The sequence below is a fragment of the Vulpes vulpes genome, chromosome 15 (genome assembly GCF_048418805.1).
Source record: "Vulpes vulpes isolate BD-2025 chromosome 15, VulVul3, whole genome shotgun sequence".
Lineage (NCBI taxonomy): Eukaryota > Metazoa > Chordata > Mammalia > Carnivora > Canidae > Vulpes > Vulpes vulpes.
Genome location: NC_132794.1, coordinates 1330060 through 1347757, shown reverse-complemented (window position 1 = coordinate 1347757; position 17698 = coordinate 1330060). Strand labels below are relative to the sequence as shown.

The 17698-nt window shown below is 59.7% G+C and overlaps 1 protein-coding gene across 8 annotated transcripts in view; it reads left to right on the top strand.

Annotated features, from left to right (window-relative positions):
* ADARB1 (adenosine deaminase RNA specific B1) overlaps positions 1-17698 on the top strand; it is a 137326-nt gene that overhangs the window by 57312 nt on the left and 62316 nt on the right. The window lies entirely within an intron of this gene.

Below are 17698 nucleotides of genomic sequence, written 5' to 3'. Positions count from 1 at the left end.
TCGCTGTGAACGGAGTAATTAAAGCCGTTTGCCTTCTCGAGTGTGTTGATGGAGTAACTTCCGTGCTGGATCGTGCTGGATCGTGCTGCTGCCTCTCTCCGGGGTGGCGGGCCCAGGCCACCTGCAAGCCTGCAAGCTGGGGCTGCGTGCTGCTGCCCCCCGGCGGCCGTGGCTCCCGGCCGGTGCTCAGCTACACTCGCTGCAGAGCTGCTTACTCTACGTTGCCTCCTTTGAGGTGGTTACAAGAAAACGAGATTAGTACTTGATTTTTTGGTGACTGTCGCGTGATTCAGCATCTGCTCTTGAGAGAAGTCGGGGTGCGGGGCAAATTTAAAGTCGCGGTTAAGTTAGCACCATGTGCGATTACGGCCTGCGGAGTGGCTGCTTCAGGAAAGGAGAGTTCGCAACACTCACGGGAGTCCTGTGGGGAAGAAGGAGGAGGAGCTGGTTGGCAGGGGGCTGCCGGGTGCGCCTGTGCTCGCTCGTTCTGTAGGTGCGGACAGGTGCCCGGCGTCTGGGGCGAGGCCGGCAGGAGCAGGTGCAGGGCTCGCCGTCGCTGGGGGTGCAGGTGCAGGGCTCATCGGTAGGGGTGCTTGCTGTCACCTGCAGCTGCCTGGGAAGGCCCCGTGTCTGCACCCATCAGGGACGTAAGGACACTAGCTCCCAGGGGGTAGGGAGGGTTTGCACCCCCTCTGCAGCAGGGGAGCCGGAGCATCCGGAGAGGGCAGAGTTAAGGCTCTGGCCCCTTGCTGTGCCAGTGGGGTGGGCTTCCCTGCAGCGGCTCTCGCGAGCAGGATTAGTGGTGGGATATTGAGAGGTAGTGAGCAGCGCACAGCTGCCTGAGGCTGCGAGAAACCCTGTCCTTCAGCTCCGCTGGGAGTCGTGCCGTCTGTGACCACCTTTCATGCCATGGCAGCGAGCAGCCGCAATCATCGTGCCATATACGTGAGATGGCAAGGATTTTTATGTAATGCGTGCATTGGGGAGGTGAATTATTTATAATCCTTTGCAGAAATAAATTGTCCTTAAAGGCGTCCAAACAATAACGAGGCCCAGAGGAGGGCTCCAAAGCACGTGCTGAGAAGGCAGAATGAAAGGCCTGGTAATTACAAATACTGCAACACCGGGGCTACCTCTCCCTCCATGGGGTCCTCCACCCACGGGGTCCTCCACCCACGGGGTCTCCTTCTACGGGCTGTCCCTTAGTTCTAGCTGCAGAGTAGAAATTTTGTATTTCTTGGGACACCCGGGTGGCTCAGCAGTTGAGCATCTGCCTTTGGCTCAGGTCGTGACCCCGAGTCCCGGGATCGAGTCCCGCATCGGGCTCCCTGCGTGGAGCCTGCTTCTCCCTCGGCCTGTGTCTCTGCCTCTCTATGTGTCTCTCGTGAATAAATAAAGAAAATCTTTAAAAAAAAAATAGCAAAATCCAGTAGGTCTGCATTTACTGACTTGACAACTGCTAGAGGTATAATTATCGCACAAAGAATTGTGGCGACGGTCCGATGTATCACAACTTTCCTTTTTCAGAGTGGTTGGAAAGGAGGCAAACATGAAGCATTGCAGCTGAACCGAGCCTTTGCGGGGGGAGCTCTCCTCACCGGTAGGCGCACCCTGCGGCCCTTTCCCGGGGCACCCGGTGCCTGACGGCAGCCCTGCAGTGGTCATTCACGTTAGTTCCAGGAGGGTGGCTACAGTCACCGTCCTCCCAGAGGGACATGTCTGAGATGCAGTCTCCTGCGTCTGCTGCAGTTGGGGCCGTCGGGGTGCTCCCGGGGCACCTGCCCTGCTGCTCCCCTTGCAGAGGGCCCGGGGACTGGACCCACGCAGACGTTTGTTCTGTAACAGATACCCGTGAGCTCCTCCATCGTGCTCTGGATGACGCTCGTAGGCGGCACGACCCTGTTAATCCGCACCATATCCTCAAGAGGGAAGGCCGGGCAGAGAAGTTAGCGCATCGTGAGTCAGCACCTGCCTGGGCCCCAGTCCGCGGGCGGCGCGCACCTGGGCATCTCCCCAGGTGCTCACAGCGCAGGGCAGACTTCTGAAAGGAGCTGGTCCTCCCCTCCCGGCATCGCGTGGTGCTACGGGTGTGCGTTAAAAACGTGGAGGAGCGAGGCAGCGAGGGTCTGGGCTGGGTGATCATGAGCCGCCGCCCGCGCGGGGCGTCAGCCCTCCAGTGCAGGAAGGCTCCTTGTTTGCCGGACTGCCGTCTGCCACAGGGGCCCAGAAGCACCCCAGCACGGAGCAGCCGCTGGGACGCTGTGTCCCCCGGCAGCTGGTGGGGATGGTGTGTCCCCCGGCATCCAGCCGGCGGGGATGGTGTGTCCCCCGGCATCCAGCCGGCGGGGATGGTGTGTCCCCCGGCATCCAGCTGGCGGGGATGGTGTGTCCCCCGGCATCCAGCCGGTGGGGATGGTGTGTCCCCCGGCATCCAGCCGGTGGGGATGGTGTGTCTGCGGCTGTGTTTCGGGTGCTCACAGATGCAGGGCAGCTGCTGAGAGGAGGCGGCTGCTCTTCCCGCACTCCGCAGTGGCAGGGCATGCGGCTGCTCTCACCGGCACTCCTGCTCTGGAACAGGATGCTGAGCTGGATGTGCAGTGGGCAGGGGTGGGGCCAGTAAGGAAGGGCAGGCCCTGCCCTGTGCAGGGGGACGGGATGCACACCCACTTCCTGGAAGGTCTGTGGGAATGAGCTGCCTCTTCGGAGCTGACCCTGCAGGTGTAGGTTGGCCTGTACGGCTGTCCCGTCCAGCTCTAGGCAGGGGAGGGACAGCGGGTCCCTGCGGGGGTGGGCATCACCCACACGGTGGGAGGGAGGAGCGTGCCTCAGCGCAGGTGTTGGCTCCTGGGCCGCGAGGGCCGCATGCCACTGACACGGCGTCTCCTTCCCTAAGGCAGAGTCCTGGGTGCCGCCGCTCACTGCAAGCAGTGCCGGCCACATCCCGCGTGGGGCGGTGCCTACGTGCACGTGTGAGCCCAGGGCCAGCGCCCTGCCCTGCTGGGATGGGACGGCTGTCTGGGGGTGTGCTCAGAGCTGTGGCCCCGGCTTCTGACCCTTGAGCCGTCGGTAGTCAGCGTACCTGCGGGTCAGTGGTCTGTTGCTGCACACCCATCAGCAGGACCTGCGACCACACTGGCTCACTGGCCGTAGTGTCCTGCAAGCTCTGGGGTCTCCCTCACAAGCTCCTGTGGTCGCAGGGCTGTGGCCTCCAATCCCAGGGACCCGCCGTGTTCCTGGCCCAGTGGCCGTGTCCACAACATGCAGTTGGCCCCTTCCTGGCCGTGGGAGTGTCACCGTCACTTCCTGTGTCCTTTAAGGGCTCACCTGATTAGGGCAGGCCCACCCACGATGCAGGGTCGGCTGAGTAGGGATTTAACTTTGTAAACCTTCGGTTTATATTATGGTGTATCCATCAGAGTCACAGCTCCACCCGTCAACGGGAGGGGATTATACAGGGTGTGGACACCACACACCAGTTCCACACACTGGGAAGACAATTTGCCACACCTGTAGCTGATGGGGGCCTCCTGAGGCAGGAGCCGGGCTGATGGGGCCTGGCTCAGTTTCCAGAGTCTAGAACACACGAAAATTCTCACAGGTCAGTAAGGAAGACGGTGCAATGGAATTAGGGGCAAAACGTTTGCATAGTTTTCTCACAGAAGGTGATGCAGCTTACGTGGCTGGTGCACATTCATCCAGCAAACGTGGACCGCCTGCCGGAGGACAGAGCCGTCACCCTGTGATGGACACGTGAAGGTGAGGAATAGGGTGGCACCTCCTCAGGGCCTGCCTGGGTGCAGGCGACGAGCCAAAGAGCCGAGCCCCGGGCGCCTCGGCCGCTGCGCACCCCGGAAGCCAGGGTGGAGCCCCCCTGCAGGTGGCCGGGGGGTCCCAAGGCCAGAGTCCCACCCCAGGAATGGCTTTCACATCTGTAAGGACCGCAAGGGAAGCAGCGGCAGCAGCACGGGCCACAGAGCCTGGACCGCTCGCCGTGCGGCTCTGCAGGGAGGGCTGCAGCCCTGCTGGCCGGCGTGAGCTCACCGTGTGGGGCCTGACCAGGCCCCCTCGTCTGGGCCCCTGGACGGCTGCACCCCGACGGTGCCTCCCTGGGCCAGGGGGTGTCCCTGCACTCGAGGCCCCCTGTCCACGGCTCTGAGCTCACAGAGCGCCCTCCTGACAGCGGGCCTGGTACCGGGACCCCAGCACCACGAACTGGTGGGGGGGGCCTACAGGACATGGTGACGTAGGGGGAATGGCACAGCGGGACCAACTAGGAAAGTGTCCTGAGGATGGAGAGGGCTGGGGACACAGAAGCTGGCGAAACCCAGCTCACAGTGAGGCCACGGGGAGGGGGCCATGGGACGGGGCCGTGGAGTCGGGGGCCAAGACCAGAGGGGCTGCCCCAAGCCCACAGGCCCACGGTCTACCTGCACCCTTGGTCAGACACATGGGAGCCGGCTAGGTCAGGTGAGAGCGCAGGGGCAGTGGGGGCCTCGGGGGACGTCCCCAGTCCTCTGCATCCCCTCACATTCCACAGGGAGGGTCCTGGGTGACGCAGGCTGGGGGTGCGAAGCTGAGTGCTCCGCTCCAAGACGCCTGGACAGTCAAGGCCACCGGCTACAGTGGCGCTTGGCGGGAGCAGGATGGGTTAAGGGACACGCGCACGGCAGCCTCACCCCTTCCATCCTGCAGCTCGTGCAGGCAGGGCCCGTAACCCAGGCCGCCTGCAGCTGGAGGAGGAGTGGGAGAGGCAGAGCCGCGGGCGGGCCGGGGCCTCTGGGGCCTCCGCAGGCCTCCTGCTGGCCCGGCTCTGGCTTCTGCTCCGCGTGTGAGCAGGTCTCCCAGGCCCCTCCTGGTGTGCGTGAAGCCCAGGCCCAGCGTCCCGGCGGCAGCTGCAGACGTGCCAGGTTCAGGGAGGGCGCAGGACGGTGCAGATGGGCGAGTCCATGTCTGCAGCAGCAAGGCCCAGAGCTGCGGGGTTTGTCACCTGGGGGCTGCAGGCTGTGGAGCCCGTGGCCCCGTCAGACACAGATCTGGGCTGCACACTGGGCCCACTCTCACGGCAGGTGCTGACCGAGGCCCCGGGGATGACGGTGGGACAGGATGGACGGTCCCTGTGCAGCTGACACCTGGTGGGAGCGGACGATGCTGGGGAGGGGCCCGGGGAGGGGGGCAGCAGCACACCCAGGAGGGCCTGGCTTCTCGTCTCCAGACCCCGTGGGGCAGCAGCGGGCCTGGGGCGCGGGTGAGGCCACCCGCTGGGGCTGGGGGAGGCGGGAGCAGCACAGTAGTGATTTGGGATTATTTTCCATCCAAAAAAATGGAAAAAATCTGAGTAAAACTTAGTTTAAACAGTATCAAGTTTGAAATATTTCTAAGAAGTGGTTGTGTTCCTAGTTTTTATGTGCTGTGGCTTTACGTTTCCAAAGGGACAAAAAAAATACATCATTAGCCACAAAAGTACGACGGGAGTTCAGGGGCCTGTACGTTGCTGGGTGGGAAACCACGGATCTCTGTGGTCGTTGGGACTTGGCTGGCAGTCCTCTCGCGGCCGCGCTCGGGGGGGACGGGAAACCCGCGGCCGCGTGTCCGTGGGGGCAGGGACGTCTGTACTCTCCTCCGCGTTCCTTCTGTGCCCACGGAGGCTTTTCCCAGGGCGGGACTGGTAGAAAGACCAGCACGCGTGTGGGCGGCTGCCGCTCCAGGAGGGAGGGGAGCTGATGGGCCCTGGGCCCCTCGCCAGGCCCGCCGTGAGGTTCTAGCAGGTGCCAGGCGCCCCCAGCACAGCTGTGCACAGAAACTGGGGCGCCGCGAGCCGCCCTCCTGCTCCTGGGATCCGGGGGCTGAGCACGGGGGTGCCCTCTGGGCCTCGAGGAGCGGGGCGGGGGTCTCACGCTCACCACAGAGCGGCTCCGGGGGGCCTGGGGGGGCTGTAACCTCTGTAACCTAGTGGGACAGTAGCTTCTGCAGCTGCAGTGACGAAAGCGGAGGCAAGAGGGTGGTGGCTGGTGGTCCAGGTGGAGCCGGGGCCTGACAGGTCTCCTGCTGTTCTCCAGGTGACGTGGGCAGGGGGCCGCGGGGTCCAGCAGCCGGCGGTGTGGGTGTGCAGAGGGAGGGGCGTGGGGGAGGGCAGGGGTGTGGAGGGGGCCTGGGCCCGAGCGCTGTCCACACTGCAGGGTGCGCATGTGCCGTCTCCCCAGGGGTTTCTGCCTGCTCGTCCCAGTGCACACGACTGTCGTCACATGACCACGACGGGACACACCAGGGCTGGGAACGTCGTGCTTGCTGGCTGACCACGCGGGTGCTGTGCCCACGGGGGAAGGGGGGCGTGGATGTCTGGGCGAAGACGGCCGCAGGCCCCGCCGTACTTTAGTCTGTAAATAATGACCTTGCTGGTTTCTGGTTTATAAATTTTATTTTATTTTAGTTTAGTTTAGTTTAGTTTTGGTTTATAAATTCTAGATGTCGTCTGTTGACCTTCAGCTCAGAGGCGGCAACTTGAGCTCACTTCGCACTTTCCTGGCCTTGTAGTGTGTTTAGGAGTGCTTTTGGGTGAAAGACCCAGAACACGTGACCTACAGTGTTTTACACTAGTAGGGATTCATTTATTTCCCTTTTTTTTTTTTTTAAAGATTTTATTTATTTATTCATGAGAGACAGAGAGAGGCAGAGACACAGGTGGAGGGAGAAGCAGGCTCCCTGCAGGGAGCCCGACGCGGGACTCAATCCTGGATCCACAGGATCAGGCCCTGGGCCGAAGGCAGCCCTAAACCGCTGAGCCGGGATTCATTTATGTCCTAGTAGGATTGCAGAGGTAGGTTTTTGCTGCAGGTGGTTGAGAGCACGAGCACGTCAGGGGGCGAAGTCCTCAGCGTTCCCTCATGGTTGCAGTGTGGTTGCGGCAGCTCCAGCCGTCTCATCTGTATTCAAGGCAGGAATAAGTGGGAAGGGGCAGGCAGTGCTGCCCGTCTGTCCCTTTCACCAGGACATTCCAGAAGCCTCTGTCATATTTCCCTTATATCTCATCGTCTAGGACGTGTCACGTGTCTGGCTGTCGTCACGAGGGACACCGAGGACGCGATCGTCTGACTCTTGTCGCACCCCTGCCTGAGGGGAGGGCGCGGGGCTGGGCAGCGGGGTCGGGCCCGGCAGCTACGCTCCTCTGCTGGTTATCTTGGGAACCGCGTCCTGCCCCCCTACGGGGGGAGCCGTGCTGACCCCGACCCCAGGAGGCTGGTCCCCGGACCCTGGGCCGGGGGTGTGGAGCACTTACCACCGACGTGGTTCCGCGGGGGACGCGGTTGGTGAATTGCATGTTGCCGGGCACTTTATGGGCTGAACAGTAGTAATTGAGCCCGTGGGGGGCTTGCCCGTGCCGTGGAATTGGAGGGCGCACCTCCGCGTGTCCCAGCATTCAGACAGTTATTATTCTGCTCCCATAGTTTACGTGTAACATCGTCTTTTGATTCTACTATTTTAGAATAGTTAAGATAAAATGCAAAAAATAAATAAAAAAATTAGTCTGTGCCGTCAAGTTCTGAGCGTGTGGTGGTAAGTAGGACCCGGCGGGTACGGCTGGGAGGGCCGGGGCTGTCCCCCGACCCCTGAGCGGCCCCTGCGCTGCGGCCGCGGGAAGGAGCTGGGGCGCCGCGCGGAGGACGGAGCGGGACCAGGGGGTCATCCCGGGAAGACGCGGGGTCGGGGCAAGGTCGAACCGTCCCCCCTGCCCGCGACCGCTGACCAGCAGCTCAGTGGGAACCAGAAAACTCGCTAATAGTGCTCGGCCGTCCTCCGGCCTGACTTTGTCTCCTCAATAATCAGATTGTGCCGGTCTGGACTCCCTTAGGTTCCTTTGTTCATGAACCTCAGTAGGATGCTGAGAAGAACAGAGTCTTCTCTGCTTTTCATCCCCTCCTCCATGCAGGGGGGGCTGTCCGGTGGCCGACGAGGATCTTTATTTCTGGGATGTTTTCCTCCGTTGTAACGTTGAGTGCGTCCTGGTTTGCGTGCTCCGGCCCTCGGGCCTGCACACCGCGTGCCTCTGGCTCTGCGCTCCGCGGGTCCAGGCCGCCGCGTCTCTAACCCCCTTTGCGCTGTTTTCTCCTCTGTTGACTCCTGCGTGAGTTTTCAGTCAGGTCCAGCGTTTTTGTCCACGTTGTCCATTGCTTGTCCGCGCTTGCTTATGCTGCTTCTCTCATCCACGCACACAGACAGCCCTAAGTCGTTCATAAATACGCGAGGTCAGCCACAGGGTTTCTGGTCCTGATTGAGTAAAGCCACTTTCTCTTCTTTGAGGGACCGACGAGTTTTCCTTTATGTTTCAAAAGGTTCGTGGTAAAAAAAAAAAACAAAACAAAAAAAAACAAAAAAAACCCAAAAGGTTCGTGGTTTGTTTTGTCTCTTAATAATCAGTAATAGTGAGCGTTGTCCTTAAAGGGTGCTTAGAAAGTCACCTTTACCGGGATCCCTCCTTAGGCCGTGCCTATCACTTGCATCCCCCGGGTTGGTTTCCAGCTCACGTCCAGACTCGATCGCAGGATCTTTCAAACTTTGCTTAGTGTGGCGAGAGCTCAGAGCTCTCCCTGATCGCCCCGGCCTGCTGGACTGCAGTTCTTCCCCGTTGCCAGCATTCATCCAGGGGCCACCTGAGCCACTCTGGGCTACCAGGGCCGTCTCTGGGCCACCTGAATCATCTCGGGACCACCTGGGCCATCTGTAGGCCACCTTGGCCATCCGTAGGTCTCCTGAGCCATCTGTGGGCCACCTGAGCCATCTGTGGGCCACCTGGGCCATTCGTGGGCCACCTGAATCATCTCTGGACCACCTGGGCCATCTCTAAGCCACCTTGGCCCTATGTGGCCCCCCTGAGCCATCTGTGGGCTACCAGGGCCATCTCTGGGCCACGTGAATCATCCCTGGGCCACCAGGGCCATCTCTGGGCCACCTGAATCATCTCTGGGCCATCTGTAGGCCACCTTGGCCATCCATAGGTCACCTGAACCATCTCTGGGCCACCTTGGCCATCTGTGGGCCACCTGAGCCACCTCTGGGCTACCAGGGCCATCTCTGGGCCACCTGAATCATCTCTGAGCCACCTGGGCCATCTCTAGGCCACCTTGACCATCTGTAGGCCACCTGAGCAATCTGTGGGTCACCTTGGCCATCTCTGGGCCACCTGAATCATCTCTGGGCCACCTTGGCCATCTGTGGGTTACCTGAGCCATCTCTGGGCTACCAGGGCCATCTGTGGGACACCTGAATCATCCCTGGGCCACCTGAGCCATCTGTTGGCCACCTGAGCCATCTCTGGGCCACCTGGGCCATTCGTGGGCCACCTGAATCATCTCTGGACCACCTGGGCCATTTCTAGGCCACCTTAGCCATCTGTGAGCCACCTGAGCCATCTGTGGGTCACCTTGGCTATCTTTGGGCCCCCTGAGCCATCTCTGGGCTACCAGGGCCACCTCTGGGCCACCTGAATCATCCCTGGGCCACCTGAATCATCTCTGGGCCACCTGAGCCATCTGTGGGCCACCATCTGTGGCTGCTTCCTTAGCTTTAGGTTGTTTAGGTTTTTGGAGCTAATTTTAGGACCTTCAACTCAAGTGCCTTTTTTTTTTTTTGCCTTTTTTTCCTGTCAAATCCAACATCTGCTATATTTATTTGAGAAATGTAGGTTTTGATTTTAATTTAAAATTCCTTGGTACAGTTACCTTAGAAGAAAACGGGAAAAGCTTAATTGAATTTACGATTTTAATTGAGTGGAGGAGTTTTGCAAGTCGACGTAAACTATTCTTATCTCCATCTGTTTGAACCCATCTTCACGTAGGAAATAGAGACGTGTTAAAGAACCGCGTGTACGTTATTCTGACTTAAGATTGTGAGGAGTCGTAACATAGAAGAGCAGGAAGCCGAGCCGCCGCGTTGCTCTAACTGGGCAGCTCGTGGGGCAGTGAAGAGCTCGGCCCCGATTCCCAGGCTCCGGACGGACGCGGCCGCCGCTTACCCGCGTGTAACCTCGGATGAGCTGCCCTGCCCTGCGGCCGGGGCTCCGTGTACGGAGCGGCGGTGCCGATGGTACGACGGCAGGCGGAGCCCAGGTGGGCACGTGTCCCGCACCCGGTCCTCCCTTGAGCGCCACGAGCCTGGGGCGTGCGTCGTCACTGCCTTCTGTGTGGTCCTGAGGACTCGGAGGAAGCACGACGTTGGGAACTTGCCCAAGGTCCCCGGGCCCGCGGGCGGTGGGGTGGGCCTGCCACCAGCGGGCCCTGCTTTGGGCTTCGTGCTGGTGACCCCCGAGCTCTGATCACGGCCGCACTGTACAGCTGTATGGGTTGGACACTGCACAGCTCCACTCACAGAGACTGAGGCACATCCTTGGTCGCTGTAGAGCAAAGAGTGAGTGGCTGTTTGCAGGCTGCCTCGGGCAGACCTTCAGAGGCTCCCCTGCTGACATTTGGTGACATGTAAGTGAGCCAGTCCACGTGCGGTGTAGGTGACGGTCGCTCCGTAAACACATGCTCCACACTCCGCCGTAGTGGCTGCTCCCTCGCCAGCCCCCTGCCCATCCTCCCCGTCCAGGAGCAGCAGTGCTGGCTCGGTCCTCGTTTCTCCTGGGCTCCATCTGTTCTCAGGGCTTGGGGTCTCACCCACCCACACCCCTGTCAGCCTGGGACCCTGGGTCCGCCCAGCATCTCCTGGGGGTCTGCGGCGTCTGACTGCAGATGGCAAACCAGGCCCCTGGCTCCTGACCCCCCCATGGGCTTCCCAGGTCTCCAGGCTCCCAGGCCACAGCCCATGGCCACCCAGTGTCTTCTGTCCCCTTCGGCCACCTGTCTCCTGTGCTGCAGCCTGTGTCCGGGGTGGTGGTTTCCGGCCTCTGCCGTCACCTGCCCTGAGCCATTGGGCATCTGCTCCACTTTCCTGAGTGGGCTTCATGCGTCAGCCCTCGCCCCACATCTGTCCCTCACACTGGCCAGGACCAGGCTGGAACTCCTGGGCAGGGGGACCGCCTGGTCAAGCCTCTGCCAGCCCGGCCTCCTGGCTGTTCCCCGGCCATGCTGGGGCCGCCACAGAGTCGTTGACCGTGTCCCTCAGGCCACTCTGCTCCTGGTGCCTCATCCTGGCTCCTTGGTGCCTTCACTGTCGTTTTCTCCAGATGGGTAAGGAGACCCGCCGCTGCCCTCCTGCCCTCAGGCATCTTCTGGGTCACACCCACCCTGCTCGGACATATGAGGCCACTTGATGGCTCATGGTGCTCCGGTCGCCCGTCCTGGCCTCCCTGCAACAGAAGCTCAGTGAGGGCAGAAGCTCCTGTGCTGTGATCACTGCTGCATCCCAGCACCTGCAGCCCAGCCCCTGCATCTCAGCCCCTGCATCCCAGCCCCTGCAGCCCAGCCCCTGCATCTCAGCACCTGCAGCCCAGCCCCTGAAGCCCAGTCCCTGCAGCCCAGCCCCTGCAGCCCAGCCCCTGCATCTCAGCACCTGCAGCCCAACCCCTGTATCCCAGCCCCTGCAGCCCAGCCCCTGCAGCCCAGCACCTGCAACTCAGCACCTACAGTCCAGCCTCTGTATCCCAGCCCTGTAGCCCAGCCCCTGCTTCTCAGCCTCTGTATCCCAGCCCTGCAGCCCAGCCCCTGCAGCCCAGCCCCTGCAGCCCAGCCCTTGTAGCCCAGCCCCTGCAGCCCAGCACCTGCAACTCAGCACCTGCAGCCCAGCCCTTGCAGCCCAGCCCTTGCAGCCCAGCCCCTGCAGCCCAGCCCCTGCTTCTCAGCCCCTGCAGCCCAGCCCCTGCTTCCCAGCCCCTGCAGCCCAGCACCTACAACTCAGCACCTGCAGCCCAGCCCTTGCAGCCCAGCCCTTGCAGCCCAGCCCCTGCAGCCCAGCCCCTGCTTCTCAGCCCCTGCAGCCCAGCCCCTGCTTCCCAGCCCCTGCAGCCCAGCACCTACAACTCAGCCCCTGCAGCCCAGCCCCTGCAGCCCAGCACCTGGCTTAGTCCTCACCCTCACTGACCAGGTGTTCACTACTAGTTGAATGAACGAACGAATATTTGCTGTGTTTCTTATTAACAGATGATTCTGAGGCGCCTTGATATTAAGTAGCGCTGCAGTTTTGCATGTGCCGATTCTGCGTCATAATTAATAACGGACTCAATTCACAGAGTTTAGGATTCTAATGGAATTAACTCCTTCTTTTTCTTATAAGACAAAAACAGTTTTTAAGAGTTTTTTTTTTCATTAATTAATATTCTAGGAACATAAACTTTCAGAGTCTTTACTCTGAGGACATAGATAAAAATAAAATTAATGAAGCACCAGGAATGTCAGATGCTAAATGGTGTACGGCTATTTATGACATTCTCCTAGAATTCCGCAGCTATTAACTCGCAGAGATGTGGCAGCTGAAGTCAGAAATGGATGGACTTTTAAAGTTGGAGAAGAGATCTTCGAAGTATTTCCTAATAAACTGTCGGTTTAATCATTGCGGAGACCGTGCCGGTGCACTCCATCACTGCCGGCCTGCCCTGAGCTGCTTGATTCCCATGAACCAGGCATTCTATTTTTATGCTTCTCTTAAATAATTCTAAAGGTAAGAAGAATTGGGAAGGAGGAAGAAACAAATGAGGCAGACACAGAGCTGGGGCCTCCGCTGGACCCCAGGAGCGTCACGAGGGGGCTCGGCCCCGGGCCACGGCGCAGGCCCACCGCGTCCGGGGCGCCGTGTGCCCCGTCAGGGTCGAAGCTTCTCCGGCTTCCCAGAAGGCAGAAGGGGCAGTGCTTGTTGCGCCAGGAGGATCTGCTGTGCGCTGCGTTGTGTCCCGTGATGAGGGAACGACGATCAGGGTGCGAGGTGAGGGGAGAGGGTGCGGAGCCGCCGCTTCATCAGCCTCCTGTGCGAGCGCAGAGCAGGTCATCAGGGCGCACAGGCCGCGCGCTGGCCTTTTGTGTGATAACCTGCGCACGGCCCCTGGGTCAAAGGGAACGAAGCCACTTGGCATCGTCCAACCAGGCCAGTCTTGAGAACGGTACTGCTGTCCCACCGGTCCCCTGGGATTGCCGTTTGTGACCTCATGGGGAGGGAGACCAGTGCCTTGATTACGCACATTTAGAGGCGGGGGGGGGGGGGGGGGCTGCACCGGGAGCACCAGTCTCGGTCTGGGGGCAGGAAGGAGCGATGGGAAGGCCTAGGCAGGCCAGAGCCTCTCTTAGGGGTTCCATAGCCTAGGATCGGCCGTTGGAGTGACGGTGGCAGGCTCTGGGCTACGCGTGGTTTCTGGTTGCCTGGTACCTGGCCCTGGAATGATCTAGAGCGGAGGGAGCATTGGCTTCAAGTGAGCAGGCTCTTTGCACAAGAGGGACACGCTCCTGGCTGAGCCCTTCACTGTCTTTAAAAAACTGGCCGACGGGTACTGAGGCGGACACTTGACGGGATGAGCACTGGGTGTTTTTCTGTATGTTGGTAAATTGAACACCAATAAAAATTAATTAAAAAAAAAAAAAAAACTGGCCGGCCCTGGGGAGGGGCCGTCTCTCCCTGAGGCCGTACGGGAGATACAGATAAGATGATTTTCCCTGCAATGCCTGTAAGCCAAGTAGGCAAATACAGCATCTAAGAAAGCATCAGAACAACGGCCTCCACTGGGGACGCGGCGCAGCCCCCAGGACGTCGGACACCAGGACGCACAGGCCAGGACGGCGGCCGCGGAGGCTCTGCGCACAAACCACGGTGTCTTTCACAACATTAACCGTAATTTCCAAATTAAGTTTTAATGCTAGCGTGTCTCTTGCATTGTGGTTTTGGTGGCTTCCACTTTGATAGATTCCCGAGAAGCTACACACGGACTAGGTTTTATTGGTCACGTCATGGAGCCCGTACGTGCCCCGTGCGCCAGCCGGGAGCCTTTGGATCAGTCCACACAGCCTTTGTCACCGGCCCCCGGCTTCCCCGCCCTATGGTTTCAGGTTTATCTGATTCGTTCTGTAGGAATTTAAAATATATGCAAGTTTTTCACTCTGCAAATTTTTCTTTTTATGAATACACTTTTTTTTTTTAAGATTTTATTTATTCATGAGAGACACAGAGAGAGAGGCAGAGACACAGGCAGAGGGAGGAGCAGGCTCCCTGCAGGGAGCCCGACGTGGGACCGGATCCCGGGTCTCCAGGATCAGGCCCTGGGACGAAGGGAGGGGCTCAACCATGGAGCCCCCCGGGGATCCTCTGAATATACTTTTTATAAATTGTGATGTGTGTCATGTGAAACATTTTGTCTCCTTTAGGTCAGAGGTGGGATGGAGATGGAGAAACGATATTTTCTCATCTCAGGGGTGTGGAGAGGAAGCCCGTGCCAGGTTTCTTCTGGCCTGGAGGTGGCCTCGCCAGGGCTGTGCGGGTGCACGGGCCCGGGCGGGACCAGAGTGGAGCTGGCGCCTCTTCCCGAGGGGTCACCACTGGGCTCAGCTTCCTGCAGAGACCAGACCCAAGCGAAAACCCACGGAAAGAGAACACATTACAGACGTGAGTGTCTCTAATAGCAGCTGGGGAGATGCTCCTTGTTTTTACCTGACTTCTTTGAGCATCATTTCTCCAGAGGGTCTCATCATATGGAGTCTAGCGTCCAGGCAGCTTTTTATCATTTACCTTAAAAAAAAAAAAATCTGTGTTTGATTGGATCTGGAGTGCTCAGGATCCTGACTGCATTAAGCTCTTTCTCCTGGATCAGAGGGAGAAGTTCTCTTTCTTCTGGATCAGCCAGAAGTTCTGGCTCTCCTCTCAGACGTTGCTTCCTTGGCTCAGGCCCCGCTAGGAGACCCCTGGAGCTAGTCCCCGTGGCCGGTACTTGCGCCTGTGCCGCAGGGTCCCCATAGGGGCGGCGGCGGGGGGGGGGAGCTGTGATGCTCAGACCGTCAGTTCACGCGCGCTGGGTTTCTGGCTCATCCTCGGTGTGTGCAGCCCAGTTAATCACGGCGCGTGGCCGTTTTCAAGGTTAGGGACCTAACTTGTTTCGATGCGTGGCGAGGGAATGATTGATAAAGAAACCTGCGGAAATCCCTAGATTTTAAATACAGCAAGTAACTTATATTATAAAAGGAGTCCAGAGAAACGTTCTTGTTTCTTATTTAAGACAGTCCAAGAACGTTTGCGTTTTCCTTCATGGTTTCCTCTGTAGTTCCTGGCTCTCCTTCCGGGGGCTGCTTTGGAATCCCTCTGCGGGGCCTCTGCTGGGCTCCAAGCTCCCAGGTCGCAGAGGCAGCCAGCGGGAGCGCGGGCACAGGTGCACGGTGCTGCCAAGGGCTCTACCCAAGGCAGCTTGTCCCATTAAGTCGTGAAGCGTGCGATGTCTGACTGGAGGCGGGGAAGTGGTTTGATGTCGTCCAAGCGCTGCTTTTACCAAAATAGGGTATCTTGGACATTTGAGGCCAGGCCTTTGTGGGCATCATAAATGCACAGCAGCCTCAGAAGAGGGGCGTCTCCAGCCTGGGGGCCACACAGCCACAGGAGCTCCCCCGGCCTGTGCATCGGTCCTGTGCACTCTCCATGGGAACCACCTGGATGGGAACATGGACAACGCCCAGACCTGATGTCCTGGGGCCACAGGCTGCTCCCTCCTCCCCAGATTTCAGGCCGCCCCCTTCTTTGTCCTGCTCCCAGGTTCCTTCCTGCGTCTCCTAGGAGCCTGCTTCGGGGGCTGCACTCTGCTGCAGCACCTTCCCCTTCCTCCCTGGGGACAGGCCGTGGGTTCTGTGCCACCAGTGCTGGCTGCCTGGAGGCTTCACGGGGTGGTCTGCAAGGCTGGCCTGGACCGTGGAGTGTCACTGTCCAAGTAAACCCCCACGGCCAGCCCCAAACCCGGCTCACAAGCCCAGACGACTGTAGGAAGGTGTTCTCTGCTTCCCAGAGGAATCTGCCCCAGACGTGGGGGAAAGCCTTTGCCGGAAGCTTCTCTCCTGGCCCCGAACCCCAAGGCCACGACCACCTCCATGGGTTTGTAAGCACAAAGTCTAAAACTGATCCTTGATCCAAAGCATTAAAAATAAGGTACGTAATTACGTTGTTTAAAATATATAAAATTTGAATATATTTCTGTCAAAGTGAGAATTTTACAAAATAACAAAGCAAAATGCTGTAATTTATTTCATGTTTTCAGAAAATATATTTTCAAAATTATCCATTAAGAGTAAGTTCTGGGGCCCCTGGGTGGCTCAGTCGATGAAGCATCTGCCTTCAGCTCAGGTCATGATCTCAGGGTCCTGGGACCGAGCCCCATGTCGGGCTCCCTGCTCAGGGGGGAGCCTGGGCTCCCTCTGCCTCTGCCCTCTGCTCATGCTCGTGCTCTGTCCCTCTCTCAAATAAATAAAAAAAAATCTTTAAAAAAATAAAAAAAAGTTACATAATATAAATTACAGTTATTATCAAACGCTTAAGTCTGGATTATTTAAAGAAAGCTGAATTTTAAATTCAATACCTTGCAAGTTTAGTTAGATCATATTAACAGGATGGATGGACCTTGTGGTGGTTGTGGTGTCCGCATCCGCCTGGTTGCCGGCGTGGATCGCGAGCTCCACCGAGTGTGTCTGGGTGTGCACCCGAGTGTGGGAGCGAGAGGGGCTGCTCTGTGCGGAAGCTCCTCGGGCACCACGCGCGGCCCTGCGTGCCTGTGAGTGACACAGAGGAAGACTGGAGCTGGGCACTGCTGGAAAGGGACTTTGTTCTGCAAGACACGCTTGCATCCAGAGCAGAGTTGGGTGAGTTCATGAGTTTGTCTTTTCTTTCACCCGAGTGCCCCCAGGGATGTTGTTCCCCCGTCCCCACTCCTCCGGGGACAGCCCTGGGGCCGCAGGGCTCTTGGCTGCAGTGGCCCCTTGTTCCAAGGACGCAGAGCCGCCCTCTGGGGTGGTGTCCCCCGGCCGGGAGGACGTCGAGGGCTGCGGGTCATGCTGTGCCGGCCCGAAGTGTGGGTCCCAGACGCCGTCGCCCGGCCCGGAGGACAAGGCGGTGCCCGAGGGGCCGCGGCCCTGCGGGGGCCCTGCCCTGCCGTGTGCTGGGGGCAGCCGGGGCTTTCTGCAGCTTTGTCAGCTGCCCTTTTCCTGATACTTGTCCCCATTGTTTAGGGAGCTCTGTGTGTCTGAAAGGTGACAGAAGCTTTTCAGGGCGGCGCCTGGTGTTGCCGTGGAGTCCGGCCCGCAGGGAGCCCCGCCGTCTGGGCCCCGAGCCCGCGGTGCGAGCCCGGAGTGCTCGAAGGGTTAACTGTCGCACGTCACTGCTGGCTGGTGCGCTCTGAGGCCCGAACTCTGCGGCTGACAGCGAGCCTGGGACAGAGGAGGCGCCGCTCCGAGCCCGCGGGGAGGGGACGCTCGGCGTGGCGGAGGTGGCGGAGGTGGCCTCGCCGGCCGCATGGCCTCGCGCGCCGGGGCTTGGCCCGTGGGGACCCTCCTCAGCAGCGCGAGCCGTCGCTGCAAAAGGAGGCGCAAGAAACGCTGCGAGAGGAGAGGTAACTGGGGGGGCTTTTACCCCGGGCTGCGGACGGCCGAGCCGCACGTCGGGGGCCCCCGGGGCCCCGGCCCGCGCTGCCCCTCGTCCCCCGGGGCGCGGCGGCCTTCTGCACGGCCCCGGGCCACACAGGCGCCCCCGGCGAGCCGCGAGTAGGGGGCCCTTGAGCTTCAGGGTGCCGAGTCCATTTTTAGGAAGATATTTATGAAGC